At 42.0% G+C, this 17,020-nt stretch overlaps 1 long non-coding RNA gene across 5 annotated transcripts in view; it reads left to right on the forward strand.

Annotated features, from left to right (window-relative positions):
- Nucleotides 1–15,500, forward strand: part of LOC138581115 (uncharacterized) — a 114,414-nt gene extending 98,914 nt beyond the window's left edge. For all 5 annotated transcript variants that reach the window (XR_011304441.1, XR_011304442.1, XR_011304440.1 and 2 more), the window contains exon 6: nt 13,195–15,500. This is a non-coding gene — a long non-coding RNA (uncharacterized lncRNA). The remainder of the gene's footprint in view (nt 1–13,194) is intronic.
- Nucleotides 15,501–17,020: the final 1,520 nt, after the last annotated feature.

Consider the following 17,020-nt stretch of genomic DNA (forward strand, 5'->3'; position numbering starts at 1 on the left):
AAGAGCATTGCATTGATTGTTAAAAAGATGAGTATGTCTCCGAGTATTCCAGAATAAAAGCTTGAATGTTTGGTATACTAATGGCGTTAGTGGTTATGAGTTAGAAATGCATCATGACCGCATATGAAGGTGATTATTGTTTGAGATGTGTCTAAATTGTTTGTGTGTCGAGTTTGTTAGTCGTCTTCCAGAAAGATGCTGCAAGATACTAGGACTACTGGTATTAATGAATTCTTTAGTTTTGGGCAAAGTAGGTTTGTATTTTTCAAATGACTCGTAAAGTAGTGTGAAGCCCAAACTAAATATTGATGGCCTTGCCTGCCAAATTAGGTTTAAGATGGCACCTGAGAGAATCCATAATCTTGCACCAGTCAAGTCCGTCTCATGGAGAAACTCCACTAGGTCTATATCGGAAGAGGATAAATCTTCAAATGTTGGTATTTCAGAGAAAATATTCAATACTGATGTACGATTGAGATCATATTTCTCCCCTGAGTCTGGTCTACACTATATTATTAATGTATGAACATGTGTATTGTTCGATCCGCTCAACTGAGGGGCGACTTTAGTGTATAGGTCTGATTTTCTGTCTCGATTAACTTCAGGCATTGCTTTTTGTTGTTGTTGCCTTTCTCCAGATTGCACGTTGTTTGTCGTTAAATGCGATTGAGGATGAGCGGTCAAGTATTTTAGACACACCTTCGTTTAGCGGTAGCATCCGCTTCGCAGGACGGGATTCGCCTTTTGCTTGCTCATCTTTTTTGAAAGATCTAGACAAGTTTATTTTCTGCTTTTCAATTACCTCTATTAATTCGTCCAATGGCTCATGTATTAGTTCCGGCGATGTTATATTTTGTTTTCCTTTTTTGGTTGTATTATTTTTTCTCGTGATTTTTATGTATTTCTTAGTGATTGCTCCACTTGCATCTAATATTTGTTTATTAGGTTTATTTAGGTTTTTTAGGAACTGTTTAGAAGCCGCGTAAGTAGCTAAAGACACTGACATGATGTTTTTTGTTTTCTTCAATTGAGGAGGTACTGTAGTCTTATTACAGCATACTGAGGTAGGGTTGGAAAATATTTCAAAATCGACTCTGGGTTTTATTGATGTTGGGATCTGCCCGTGTGTTGTGTTTTGATCAGATGTTCCCAGTACGTCAATTTCAGTAACTGGTAAATGATGGTTTGTACAATGTTGGCTATCTTTAATTTCTATGATATACTTGAACGATATCTTTAAAGGGGCGTTGGTCTGAGTCGCCACACTTGATTGAATATGAAAAGTACGGTCTGATTGAGTATTCATTGATTTCTGCAGACGAAGACTATCATTGGTATTGGTAACGTCATTTCTCATGGTCGATTGCACAAACTCTGTATGATGATTAATGTTCCCTCTAATTTAATTTAATTTGGGCTGTGTGCACCAAAGAATAGTTGTGTCCGGGCTGTTGTTCAGTCATGTGCGCAACTGAGTGATGCGTCGCCAGACCGGTGGTGGTCGCTGACTTGGCGGTGCCGGCCCGGCGCCCACCAGTGAGCAATTGTTTCTTTAGTTGTCCGATTCCACAGTGTGCAAGCGAGGTGTGCGAATTTGCGGCACAACAAGCTCTACTTCAAGGGACATTTGGGTGCTCTATTCGTCCTAAGACTTTAACTCATCTCAAATTGTGTCCCTTTTACATCTCTAAACATTAGCAAGATCTTTCGTTTTGTGATGGGTTGGTACAAGAACAGAGGGGTTCTTCTAGTGGAACAAAGATTCTGCCTCACAAACTAATATTAGTAGCACAGCAGTAGCGCCTCCTGTCTCAGAAAGTCTGCCAAGAAAAGGGTGACTACTAGACTACTAGTACAGCATCATAAGAGGACTCTTAGTGTTGCGCAACCAAATCAGAGGTCCAGCAAGAGGCAACACTCTAACAAGGAAGGGTTTAGTATGTTTACTATTTTATTCAACAATAAATTTAAAGATGAAGGAACTGGGGGCTGGGGGGGGACTCTGGGACTGGTATAGTAGCTAGGAGCCAGGTAGCACATTACAAAATAAATTGTTTTACAATCAATGAAGAAAATAAATTAAACTTAAGTAAATAATACAGAAAACATACATTTCTTCTCAGATAGGAAAACAGGACAGAGATCAATTTGCACCACCAGTTTTGCCATATATTGTAAGCTGATGAGATGTTAATGCAAGAAAAAATACAAATCTTCTACACACATTTTCATTTAAATGAAGGGGATATGCGAATGCCATACATACCAATTGCTGTTAGTTAACGTTGGAGTGACTGTCAGTAACATTTAAACAGCATAAACAGGTTTCCAGTTGAAAGCTTCTTTCTAATATGCTTTTGTTTTTAAAAGTCAAAGTTGTCTCTGATGAGCAAAGCATCAATAAGCTCTAAAAGTCACAAAGTGAGAAGTCAGGCGGCAGACTAAACAAAGTGTCAGCAATGGCATTGATGAGAAGTTGACGGTGTCAGCGGTTATCTTACGACACTTCAGTGGTGCTACAACTCGCCAATGGCAGTGCACTGCCCGCCGTGGCACTACTGAAACTTGAGTCTTTTGAGCTGTCAGACTCCCCTTGATTAACATGCTTCTCTCGCCTGCCTTTGCCGCTCTTCCGGTGCTGATACACATCATCAAGATTTACTTCATTATGTAATAGATACACCTTCGTACGCATGAGCATGTCAAGGTGACTTTTTTTTCCAGTCGATTTCTTGATTTGGTCTTAATGCTGTTCATGAGACTGAACTCTCGCTCGCACTCTGCGCTTGAGGCTTGAAATGTGGCACATATGTCCATGAGCTGTGCCACTATATTGTACTCCGTGGCATGTTGAAGTGTGAAATTCACCATGTCTTGAAAACATTTTAAATAACCACACTTTTTCCTCTCTGCTACCACATACTTTAAGGCATTATATTGCGTAAGGATGGAATCCACTGCAAGCATGCTAGGGTCTGATTCTAAACAGTACACCTCCTTACAATCTAAAATGGCTTTGTATTTTTCAGCAAGATGCTTAACATGTTCTATTCCAAAGTCAAAGCTGCATTGTTGAGTGGCTAGTGAATCAAAATCAAAACTGGCTCAGTCCTTCAGTTCGTTTTCTGGAAACCTTTTCTCCATATGCTCACACAACAAGCCAATAAAACTCAGAATAGATGCGGTACTGAAGTCTTTCTCGTTGTCGGAGTATGTTGAGATCAGATCTCTAACTCTGCTGCTCCAGAACACTTTTTGACCAAGGTACTGTCCCTTAATCTGGTAGATCTTGCAGCGTGCAAACTGCATGGATTCAATTGGGGGTAAGTCTGCTTTTTTGGATTAACTTGGACAAGTCTGCTAGATCGCGAAGAATATCATTTAACACTGCCAAAGAAATGTGAGAAGTGGGGTCAGACAGTTTCTTGAAACAGTATTTTGCTATAGGATCATTTTCCTCCTTCATTTCCTGATCAAAGTGTTTTGGCAAACCCTCATAATTGCGCATTAATGCATTCACTGCAAAATGTCTTGATAACCACCTCACTTCATTGAGGGGTCGAAATGACAAAGCATCACATTCAGTGACTGATGCCATTTCTTCAAATTTTGATTTTCTCAATGGAGACCTGCAAAACACAGGAGTTCTTAGCAAGGTTTATACTTCCCTAATCATTGGCACCTTCTTCCAAGCATCCCCGATGCCCAATTCTTCTCAGTGAGCTACACAGTGTTGCTCAATTAAATGTGGAATATATTGTTTAAGCCTTGTAGCAACACTGTTGTTTTTGCCAAGCATAACCGATACACCATCTGATGTGAACATCACCATTTTCTGCAGATTGAGACCATTGGCAGAGTAAAATTCAGTAATTGCTGAAGTGACAGCTTCCACATTGCAAGACGTTATTCCACTGAACAATTCCACTGAACACAGTTGTGTACATTGAATGTGGTGTTGGTGCAAGAGATCTGATTTTAAAGTAAATAACTAACATTTTACTGACAGAAATGTCAGTGCTTTCATCAACAATCGGAGTGTGAAATGGAGCATTGCGAACTTCTGGCAAGATTTCTGATCTGATTACGCTGCTGATGTACAACAGGAATTCAAACGCATAATTTTTACTTCTCCAGCTGTCTGGTATTTTGGTGTAGTGTGTTTTGTGATTGTGGATTTCTTGCCCAGATAGCATGGAAGTCTTTAATTTTACAGCTAGCAAAACGTTGTGCAGTAGAACTTTCACCTCTTCAGACTTGGACCGTTGTCGCTCAACCATGGCCAATCTATTGCCTTTCTAAGTTGACGTTTGTGCCAGCATGCTAGGCAATCCAAACCCCAGTTTCTCTGGCGCATTCGTGTGCCTAAGAGCCTGTACGGCAGAGACATGAATTCTTCCAACTAAATGGCATTTCATGTAGTCCAATTTCCACCCATCGGCCCATTTCTTTCCTGTAGAAAATTTCTCCAGTAACATTAGCTTCCGCACATACTCTGCAAATCAGGCCCACATCAGCATTGTACTCAAAGATCTCACCAAGTCCTTATGTTGTGATTTCTGGGACTCTGTTTCAACTATTTCCTTTAACCAATCCTCTTTGAAAGCAGCGCAACATTTCTTCTTAGGTGGTGCAGCAGCAGCACTCCCTTGCCCTTCCTTTGATGAAGAAGACTTGGATCTTCTGAAGTTAAACAGTTATCCATTATCTGGTTAAAAAAGAAATAGAATGTATTTTCATGTAAACAAAGTGCTGTGCTCCTGCTGCTGTCTTATGTGCAAGCGGAGAACATGTATTCATCATCACACTAGGCCAAGGGCAGATGGCATTTATCTATTAGCTGGCATCTTGAAATGTTTACTCCGCTCAGGCAGCCACACAACACAACACACAAGTAGCAAAATACTTATCTAATATGTGCTACAGAACACTTGATGACTAAGTGAGCAGCTTACACCTCAGTTAGACTCTGACTGCCCCATAACAAGCTGGTCTAGGGAAGCACTGTGGTATAGAACTGCATTACCACTGCCTGTTGCACTTAGAAATGTCTAATGTTGGTTGTCCTTAATGTATGTACTTCCACCACCCCATGTTATTTGTCACTGCCGGGAGGGAGTGTTCCAATTAGTAGCCCCATGCCCCCCCTGCTATAAAAAACCTGGTCAGAATGTCACCGGAACCCACTGCATTGTAAGAAATACACTGCTTCCAATCAAATCTAATTTCTTATCTATTATACATACTCTTGTGATCAAAAGAGCGTTGTGCCTACCTGTATATAAAATAAAATGAGGACTGCAACAGCCGAGGATCCTGGCTGATCACCTCCCATGAGGCACGGAAAAGATGCAAGCACCCTTTACCAGCAAATCAGGGAGTAAGAGTGAATGAGTATTTGACCTTGCTACAACTTTGCTAGTCATCATGAAAGGGAAACCACCTAGCTTAGTTGTAATAAGTGGCAAATGTCTGTGACACAGGAAGAGCAAGTCCCAGGACCTTTGTATCACAGCTGAATCACAGGTTATATTTATAAAGATGGTATATGATAGTTTATTAATATGCTTGTTAAACTGGTTAATCACAAATAAATGCTTCTGTTGTGCCGACAGCAGTTATTAGGAAATTAAACTGTGGGTTCATGGGTGCCCCAATTTTTGATTTTCACTATACGGGCAGAAATACCGCCACCCCACCTTTGCCATGAATGTAAGCAAACAACCAGCCAAACCCATCCCCTGGCCCACCACATTTTATAGCACTTGTTTTTTCATGAGGAATTGCATAAAATCATACGTTTTCACAACCCGTTTTGAATATATAACAACTCAGCGCCGGTCTCTCAACCTGCTGAGCTACCCGGTGCCTAGTATTAAACAGCAACCCGGATATTTCAAGGGGAAGCCGGGCCACCCGGACTGTTTTTTCTTTTCGGAGGGCCTTACCATAATGGAATATTATGCCTCATGTCAGTAGCACTGTATTGTTCTTTCCCCATGGAAGCATTTCAATGTTGCATCCTCACATTCTTGGCAAAATAAACAGAGGCTGCAAGCCCTCGAGCTGGTTATGCCACTAATCTCTCATGAAAAGAACCACTCCCAGACCCAGTCAGACAAAGCACACCGCATACAAACAGTAATGTAGCCCACAAAACCCCTCAAACATGTAATGTATCACATAAATGCACATTTTGAAACCCCAGTGCCAACCAACTCCAAAAAAGCATGAGATTGAACATGGTCCGAAAAACAGCAATCCATCGGCTTGGCTGTCTGAAGGGACGTGTACTAGGTTGGGGGATCACTTCTGTTCTTATACGTGCACAATTGGCAGATGACAGAATGGAGGGGACGCAGCATGCTGCACATACGGTGGTGTCACTGGCGTATACGAAATCGCTCCATGCCCTGCTCCTAGTGGACTGGAGTCACTGCTGGACTCATTGGTCGTGAGTCTTTAAGCTTCCGCACCCCTGAGAGAGGGCCCCAGGGTTAGCCGGATACTGTCTGGGGCGCTGGGTGCGAGGGTACCTGCCCCCTGCTGGGGGGCCTCTGCTTGCGTCAGCGATACTGTAGCTAGGGTGGTTGCGGATCCTTGACGTGGCCGGGGCCCCAACCAGTGCTTGCCCCGCCCCGCGCAGGCCCACCTAGGTAGTTGCTGCTCCTTTTTTTGGTTGAATGCCTCTGCCGGGAGGCGGGTTGAGTCTGTGCCAGGTGCCCCAAGCCGGGCACCCCACCGCTATGTGTGTTCCTCTTGTCTAGCAGTCTGTGCGCCGTTAATAGGGGGCCTGCTTCCCTTCCATCGCCTTTGCTGCCAATGGGCTGGACCAGTGGTGTCTCCTGGGCGTCCCCCCCACTACCCCTCATCGCAGGCGGGGTGCAAGATGCAATTTTCCTGGCAGCCCCGGGGGCCATGCCCTTGGTTGATGGCAGTTCTATGGTAGCGCGCCGCTGCACGTGTCCATTGTGGCAGTGGATCTAGTCGGGGGCTGCGCTGTGGTCCCCTGCCCGCCTCCCTCTCTCTGCTAGTGCAGTTCAGGATGCTATGGCTGCACTCCGTTTCTGGTGTTGCAGGGGGGCTGCGCTTCTGCTCAGAGCCCGTTTGAACGTACTGTACCCCTACCTTTATGTGAGAGGCTAGTAGGCTTAACATCTCACTTTAATAGTGCGTGCGTTGGTGCACTCATTTTAACATGCTTGCTGACAATTATTTGTTTTACAGACACTGGGCACCGGCGATGGCAACCTCCCCTTGCTTGGCGCCCTCTATTTTGTTTTTTTGGCGGAATGCTGCCACCGGCACATGACTTCTGCCGGCCTTTGCTCAAAGACACGCCACCAGTTCCCAGTGGTCCTCCTGCCACATAAATAACCTACAGACTACACTACACGACAGCATTGAGCTGCGCCCGTGTGCCGCGGCCTAGAAATACTGCGTCAGTTCATCTTGTCACTTCACCGCCACATTTATTATACCGGGGCTGGAACCTGAAGGCATCTGAAAGCTGGGCCTGAAAGGTCCCTGCCGGAGTTCGCCCCACCTGCTCATCCAACACTTACAGAACTGCTAGGGTCCGACTCCCGACTCTAGGGAGCAGCTCTCCTAGTCCTCCACATCACAACCCCCCCAAGCACATACATGCTGCTGACTTTGCCGTTCTACAAATGTACTCGATGGTTACTGGAGAAGGTGCGCTCGCCATGGGGGCAGGGGGGCAACACTATGATGGGACCGAGGGCAGGGCTGCATGAATGTACGCACATACATACAAGTTAGTGCCCTGTTCAAAATGAATAAAATCTATTTTTTGATGTGCCATTTTATTTAAACTAACCTCCTATATCGATGATAGACAATCTGCAGCTCACTCGATGAGAGGGGCTTCCCGGGCTAGGGCAGATGGGCCTAGGCCTGAGGAATCTCCTCAGCTGAAACGGCCCTGGGCAATGAAGCGTGGTTAGGCTTAAATCGCACAGGCAAGCATGTGAGAACCGAAGCTCAACATGTGCACTTCTGTCAGTGATGCACAAGACAAGCATCTTTCAGCCAATCAGATTCTTGAGGGGGAGGAACAGTGAATCCAGTTGAATTAGTTTATTGTTCTGCCCCCTCAAGCATATGAGATTATGCTGAGTGCTGTTCATTATTTGCTGTACAATCCCGATTGGCTTTCCTTGACTTCATCTGAAGGAAAGGAAAACCAATCGGGTTTGAAAGCATTTCATTTGGGAGTCGGGGGCTGGCATGTCTGCTTTAGGCCTCTGTTGCTGGTGTGATCTCTGCTCCAATCAGGCGCAGGGGAGGCCAGAAAGGCGGGATCAGGCACACAGTGATGAATAATGAAGGGAGGGAAGGCAGAACTTGCGCACTGCATGGTAAACAAAAGAATATGTGCAGCTCCAGAATCAAACAGGGAACATTGATGATGATTCAATTTTGTAGTTCCTGACAAGTGTATTGTGTTTCGGTTATGTAAAATTAGATTAGCTTCAGATTGTTGTTTTAATATGTTATTCAGAAGATCCGAATGTGTGTATAGTTTTGCATCAATAGTCTCATAAAGTTTGACCATTGTTGTCAACGTTAAATTCATAGATGCTAGAGTAGACTGTAATAGAGAGTTTTCTAGTGTGGAGCTCATTTGAGTTTTATTTGTAATGGGCTCTCTTTGAAATGAGTGTTCAGAAAACGTTATTGAGAGAGGAGAGGAATTCGCAGCCGCTGTTGCAAACGTTGGGGTTTGCGACTGTAGAGCAATGGAATGATTTTAGATCATTAGATCTAGGTTTCATCGGGTTATGTTGCAATTCAAGCTGTGATGCTGATTCCACAGCTGTTAGTTCGGTGTGTTCAATTGCAATTTGATTGGTCTCTTCTGGTCTCTGTTGAGAATCGGGACGTTGGGTTGGCTTCGACAGCTGCCAATTCAGTGTTTTGTAACCTGATTGCCCTGATTTAGTCTTGGTGACTCCATAATTACTAAGTCATTGGTGCTGGGAGGTGTCGACCTGGCTGTGTGTAGAGCAGTGTTGATTACTGATTTGGCTAAATCGGACAATGTGCTATCTGCACATACGCACACGGCTTTTACTATAGGCTGATTACCGACACATGCCCTAGCTGTTACGAGTGCCATCGTATAATCGCTAACATCTGTGCATGTTTCAAGAGCTTGATTACTATCGCAGAGACCCACATGTACCTGTTTATCGCATTGGACTGCGCATTCATGTTTGTATTGTTCAAATATGTTCTGTTTGATTCTACCGAGTAAAATGAGCGAATGTCGGCAGACGTCGAATACGCCCTATTTCTCGCTATGAAAGCAGAATCTTTAAAGCGGCATGGTGCGTGCTTGTCTTTAAGCGTAGTACGTTTTAATCACTCTACTAACTTGAGCGTTTCTAACTTAAGAAGGCATATCAGTCTTCAGTGTGTACATGGCAGCTCGATAGGCACTCTGCATGCAGAGGAGGGTTTACAATGTCGCCTAATAGTTCTACTGCAGTCAGTTAGTCGTGGGAGCTGATGTTCGTACCTACCATCGGAATGATATAACACAGATTGCTACTCAATAATAAGCGACCAGAGATATATCAAACTCGCTAATATGCTAGCGACCCAACTCACCTTGCCCTCCTCAGCACTAAACAGCCACGAAACAGCCCTTGAACAACAGGGCTTCCACAATAGCGCACAAATATTGATTGTGTACGTGATAATCAAGTCGCAGCCCCCTGCGGTAACGGTTGCACTGTTCAAAGGCCCATCATTTGAGCAAGCAGAAAAGTCCTTTAATATAAAGAAAACGTGAATACATTTTTTGACCAATGGACATGGGTTTTGCTTGCATGCCTGTAGTATATTTGGGAGGGCCAGATTATCTTGTTTGCATTAATATATAAAATATTACAGAAGAGCAGGTTGCCACACATTTTTGATTGGTGTCGAGATTTGATGATGCAGTTTATGCATGGCCATCTTGTACTACATTTTCGGCCAGTACACAGTGGCAGAGGGTTGTTGTTTTTTTTCCACTCGTGAGCTATTGACAACCCTGCCTGCTCGAAGCATCTGATTTGTTAACCTGCTCAAGGGGATTGTAGCTGAAAGGCTTTGTTCTCCACTGCTCTCGGAAGGGCCATTACTTATTCAGCTGGAGATATTATAACGTGGTGCTACCTCCCAACAGTGTAGTAGTGGCTGTTGAGGGGTGTATTCTAGAACAGTCTTTTATGGAACTCCTAGCACACCACAATACATTGGATTGAGATAGCCTCCTTCTCAAGGGGTAATGAGCGTGCATCCTCTGGAGCCAATTGTCCATCTAGCACAGTTTTCAGGTGAGCTATGAAAGGAGTCCTAAAAGTGTATCTTTTTTACATTAAGAGGTGCTAGCCAACTCTAGTCCTGCAGGTGTTGTGCAGTGTGTATTGAAATCCACAGGGGCTTTCCTTTCCCTTTAATATTTTGCTCTGGATTTGCTGTAAAAGAGAATTTATGCGCTCTAGAGGGTACGCCTGCAAAGCATGTCAAAGTCAGGAATAAAGTCAATTTTCAAATAGGTGATCATGTCCAGTTAGCCCATTTATGAAAGAGTACAGCCAGCAAAAGGGGGAGGTTGAGTTTAAATGACTGACCATGTTTTAAGGTAATTAGTTATTGATGTGCATCAAACCACAATAAATAAAATAACATTGAAAATTAGAAAATGTGTAATGCAAATCCTGTGCAAGAGTAAGTAGTAAATGTTTAGGCAGTTCCGGCCCCTGAATATAGGAGTTCAAACTTTGAAAGGGCAATACATGCAAAACATTCCCGGCATCATATTGCAGTTATTTTATTTTTCTAAGCATTTAATAATGTGCAGAGCTCAACAAGGGTAGTGGAGCTCTGCGCACTATAAAGTAACACAAAATAAGGTATATCAGCAATATTTATCTTAACGAAGACATAGATTGTTTTTTAGTTTTTTACAACCATTCCTGAACTCGGAGTATTGGTCAATACTGGTAGCTCAACAAGCCTCCTATAAAACATGCTAAATTGAGGTCAGCAAAGCTGAACCATATAACCGAGGGAATTACTAGGAGATTCTAGTTGCCGAACCTGTCACTCAGCGACCTGTTTTTTGACAGGGCTGCCGCTGTGCATGCAGGATGTGCCATAGGGGTTCTGTACATAGACAAAGAAGTGGTTAGTTTCTGCAAAGGCCCATCTTGAACATAGTGGCAAAGCACCCTATAGCGCCCCCAACCGTGAAGACCAGCCAGAGAAAGTACAGCTGTAAATGGCACCACCAATCAAAACCATCTGACCTTGGCATTAAGAGCAATGGGAAGCAGCTACGTCCCATTAGGCAAACTGACCCTTAACCCTTGTAGAGCAAGAGGTCCTCCTGTCTAATGGGAACTAGACTGTTCACAATGAAGCAGCTATTTCCCATTTGAGAACTGACCTACAACCTTGGGAGACCAAAAGGTCCTCCTGTAGAAAGGGAAGTTGCCTGTGCACAGTGAGGCCGCTAATTCCCATTCATAAAGCAGACCTCCAACCCTAGGAGACCTAGAGGTCCTATTGTCTACTGGGATCTAGCCTGTTAACGGTGATGCAGCTATTTCCCATTCGCGAAACAGACCCCATGCTCTGGGAGACCCAAAGGTCCTCTCATCTAATGGGAACTAGCCAGCCCACAATGAAGCAGCTACGTCCATGAGAAACCATTCCCTAATCTGATTGCACGTCTTCCAGATGTGGCTACTTATATGTTTCTTTATAGCCATTTTTTATCCTCCATGGTTCCCAGCATGTGCTACGTTGCAAAGCATTTTTAAAGCCATGCTTCAGCTGGTAAATAGACCGTAATATGCGTCTAATGTACCCTGCATAGCCAAAGATTTAGTTGTATGAGCTACGTGAACAAATGCCACTAGTTTTATCATTGCACTGCAAATGGAGAAAACTGAAATCTCAGGAAATTATGTACCTGCATTCTTAGGATTTCAGTTGTTTTACCAGTCGAAAGATTCGCGGCAGAATTGACCATAGTCGCTTTCGTCCCTATTCTACTTCGTTAAATAGCCCAACAATGATAACCCAAATTCACCCCCCCCCCCCCACTTTTTTCTTTTGGCTGGCCACCGTCGCTTCTCCTTCTCCTATACCCCTGCAGCGTCAGTTCCGTCCTTATAACGTGTGTTGGAGCTGACGCAGCATGGTCCCTTTTGAATTTTGCAGCTTTTTCTTTTGCTCCCCCGCTTCCAATGAGAAATAGGGGACACCCCTGAAACCTATAATATAGAACATGGGGCACGGGGTAATCCTCTGCAACACATGCTTCTCATGTTTAGAATTTTGTGCTTTGTTTTTTTTGTAGTGGCCTAATTCGGTCAAAATGGTCTATACAGCAATTTCTTTTTTCCGATCAAATTGGGTTTTCCATTCTTAGCCATCCATCACACATTTTTTTGTTTTGTCCTCTGTATTTTTTATTTATTTCTATTTATTGGACACATGTATGGTGCCTAAACACAAGTGTTTCCGGGCTCCACAAGACCAGATGGGTGGGGAGTAATGGGAATCACAAAAGTACAACAAAAAACGGTTATATTGGCCTTGTCACAATCCTACTGTGCAAGTGGGTGGGGGTAGAGGGAGAAGTGCAGGAGTGGGGTACCCCCATGGGTGGGGGCGGGCAAGGGCTGGTCGGGCCAAGGCAGCAAGTGACAGGGGAAAGAGGAGGGAGGAGAGGATGAGTGCAGTGGACAGGGAGGACCAAGTTGGGATATTCCGGGAAATGGAGCCCGAGGGTAAGTGCTGGCCGTTAGAAAGACTAATGCAGACATGGTTGAAACTACTGCTCAAATGATATAGTATCTAGACACTGTGTTACATATCATTTTTGTAGATTGACAGAGATGCCCTCATGTTTGTGGTTAGCCATTTGGTGGGATTGGTGTTATGAGATAGGGGTAGTCCACTAAATGTTGCTGAAGAACAATTATTCCAAACTAGCAAGATGAGTTAACTGACTAATATATGTTCTGAATTCGAGTTGATTCCTATATTGTATGTTATTGCTTAATTCGTATGTGCATTTATAAGGTTAGTGTATACTTTACACTTGTAAGAACTGTCTTGTAAACTTTTTTGTATTTAAATAACATAATACTTCCATCTTTTCTAAAGTGTTTTGCCTGGTCTCACCTTTCTTCCAAGAAAACGGCAATAAAGGGGATTAACTATACATTCCTACATAGACACATTTCTTCAAGTAACTGACTATTTGAGTCAAGAATATCACGCCAGAGTACAGATGTCGGTCCTTAATTTGTGTATGAACAACTTCTTTGCCGCATGTTTTGCTACAATTGAGTGACATTTTCCAAGAAAATATCAACAAACATAAATGCCTTTGCATTCCTTGGAAGATCGATTTGAAAGGTATTTGACTTTTTGACAGCAGGCATTCATGTTGTACCATAAATGAAAGCATATTTATGTGCCATCAATCCATTGTATAAAAGTGCTTCCTGGGCGAAAAAACGCTACTCTGTCAACTGACTTTCTAATACATCAATGTTATGTTCATCCAACGTTGTGTGTAATCCATTGTTACATATCATCCAAATGTGTTTTATCTTGCCTGACAAATTGTCCCCAAAAAATTGCAAATAAAGCCACTTGTCATGCATTCGTATAAAGAACTTATTGAATCAGTAATTTGCTTTTTAATGCAGAAATGTCATGCAATCGTTTTTTGCGTGCATCCTACTGGTACATGTTTCCAACTGTATTTTAACTAGGCTGATTTTCTTTTCCCAAGAAAATGACAATAAAGTGGGCTGCCCTTGCATTGCAATGTATAAACATTTTCTTAATTAACTAACTATTCAAGGCAAGACATTCATATTTTATTGCGTTCGCAAGCATGTTTTATTCTGTATATCCACATTTCCATGTTTTCAAAGTGTGTTTTGCCTGCCCCAAAAATATTTTTTTTAAATGACAATAGCGGCATAGTTATGTATTCCTATGAAGAAATTTTTTAATAACTAACTGAAACCTTGATGCTGGAAAATCAAGTTGTATAGCAACCACTAAAGATTAATTTGTGTATAACTACACCTTATTTCCCAAGTATATTTAGCCTGGTCTGGTATTTATTCTGCAAGAAGTGGCAATAAGGCAGGCTAGCCCTGATGTCCTACCTGGACACATTTGAATAAATAACTAATTATTTGATGTTAGGCCACTGATGCATTCTGTGTGGCTTATCATTCTCGTTTGTGTGTAGCCTGCTACTTTAACATTTTCTCAAGTATATCTTTGTGTGCCTAGAGTAAATGTCAACGAAGCGTACTATCCATAAATTCAAGGATTTCAATCGGTAACTGATTTTGTTTTTTACACAAGGAAATCTTGTTGGGCCAAACAATTATAGCATGTTTATATATATATATATATATATATATATTTATATATATATATATCTCACTACTCAAATGTACCCAAAAGTGTTTTGCTGCACTGAAAAATATTTTTGTGTAGCAGTTTGAATTTTTTCATCTCACTATATAACCCAACAAAATCATGTTTAAAGCATGTTTCCAAGGTACTAATATGAAGAAAAGTTTGAATCAGTAACTGAATGTGTTATGCCAGAAAATCATGTTGGATCATAATTTTCTCACATTTATGTATGTTGGTGTAAAAACAACTCCATCATACTGTAGTCTTTCATAGCAGACGTATATGGTCCAACAACAAGGCAATGGAATGAACAACTCTTGCATTCCTATGGAGAAATGATTGAATAAGTAACTGACTTTTTAATGCAAGAAAATGTTGGGCCACCGATTGCAACCTGTTTATTTGTAAATATCCAAGAACTCGAGTATGTTAACTTTTCTGAATTTTGCTCCAAGAAAACAGCAAAAAGGAGGGGGTGCACTGGAAGTTCTAAATAGAAACGTTTGAATCAGTCCATTTTGAGGCAAGATAATCATGTCGGACTGCAGATGTTGGCATGCCTATTTTTCTGTGATCTAGTAATTTGTATTTCCCAAGTGTATTTTGATGCAAATGAATAAGGCTGTCAAACGAACTACCCATACATTGCGACGGAGGTTTTCCATAGATAACTGACCTTTTAATGCAAGGAAATAATGTAGGTCCACACAGAACAGCATGTTTACATATATGCCACTATTCCATTATATCAGTGTATTCTGGCAGCACTAACTTTTCCTTACCTATTTTTCAAACTAACTTTGGTGCAAGAAGATGAAGCTGGGCCACGTGTATTGGCATGTGTGTTTGTGTACATCCAAGATCTCCATATTCTTCAGGTGTTTTATTTTGTGTGCCTTGCCTGTAAAACATTTTCCTAAACAATAAATAAAATAAAAAAAAGCATCACAAGTATTCCTGTGAAGAAACTTTTGAACCAGCAACTACATGTTTGTTGCAAATAAATCATCCTTGGTCATTGATGTTGGCATTTTCTTTTTTGGTATAATAATTACTAAATCATATTCAACTGCATTTTACACATAGAAAATATGTTTTAATAAATGGCGATAAACCACACAGGTCATGGAGAAATGTTTTAATAAGTAATAAAAGAAGATTGTGTGTAGGCCTCATATTATGGCATGTATATTTGTGTATGTCCACTACTCCTTCTTTTTAAGAGTTATCTCGAAATCATGTAGTCAGCACGGCTGAAGAATTTGTTCTTTAAGCTCCATGTACAAATGTTATCGGTTGTATTGTTGCACATGGAAGTCATTATTGGCCTCATATCCACCTATTGGAATGCACTCAATTGATATTGAGTGTGATCCAACATTCTTACTTCAGAAGCAGCCTGGGAAATGGAAATCCTTTTTCTCCATTCAAGAAACAGGAATGTAATGTTCGTTCAACCAGACACTCCAACCTAAAGGACCAATGCTTTCCCTTTTGAAATGAAAAAAAACTTGGTCTTTACAATTGCACTTAAAGCAAACTCATGCTAAAACTCTCACATTGCAACCAAGTTTTCAATTAAAATGCTTAAATTATAACCTAGCTATTGAAATGTTGCAATATGAAACCTCATTTCATTTAACCTTTTCTTAAATCATTAGCAAGCTGGATTGAGTGGTTTGAGGCCTCCCAGACAATCGGGAAGCTTGGAAGGCAGGCTATACCTAATGGTATTATTGCCTGTGTTCAGAGACTCCTCTGTAGCGGGAGGCAGCCATCTTCACTTCTGTGCAGTGTCCACACTGCCCTGTATCACCTTCCCACTGCACCCTCACCATTTCTACTGCCTTCTATTCCCACCACAGCCCTAACCCCACTTAACTACAGCTGCCTTGTCCCTTGCGGGCTCAGTAACACTCACTTTTTCGGCCGTCACCTTCTGTAGCAATGGCTGCCATGGAAAGCGAAAACATACTACATGTACTTCCCTGATCCCTACATTAATGGCACTCATTTTGTTTTATAGTTTTGTTTAGCTGGAAAACTGCCACAATGCTGTTTCTCAACTTCAAATCACCCCAGAAAACATACAAGGTATCTTAATAGCTATCAACCTCTCCATGTCTGCTATTACGAGTCAGTTAATGGCAACCGGGTAATGTCTGCTTGCTTCAGGGTTTAAGCAATAAACCCCTCTGTGGGTTTTGTAATAGCGCTGGGGTAATGCTCATACACGTCAGGGTTTATCAGTTAAACAAGCATTCACTAACACAACTTCAAAACCTTAAATTGCTACTACCACTGTTTGTTAATAGCTTATAGTCCTCAGCAGGGGGTCATTATGATTTGAGATAATTACCCTTTTCCAACGTATTGCTCTTGGCTTTGCCTCAGGCCATAACTTGGAAGCAGGACAACTTTCTGCGATAATGTCAATAAGGCTATATTAAGACAGAAATTATTGAAACTGATGCACAAAGAATATAGAATCAGTGGACACTATGGTATATCATTTTTGGGGATTGCCTGTGATGCCCAAGGT

The sequence above is a fragment of the Ambystoma mexicanum genome, chromosome 3p (assembly GCF_040938575.1).
Source record: "Ambystoma mexicanum isolate Mex_15411 chromosome 3p, UKY_AmexF1_1, whole genome shotgun sequence".
Lineage (NCBI taxonomy): Eukaryota > Metazoa > Chordata > Amphibia > Caudata > Ambystomatidae > Ambystoma > Ambystoma mexicanum.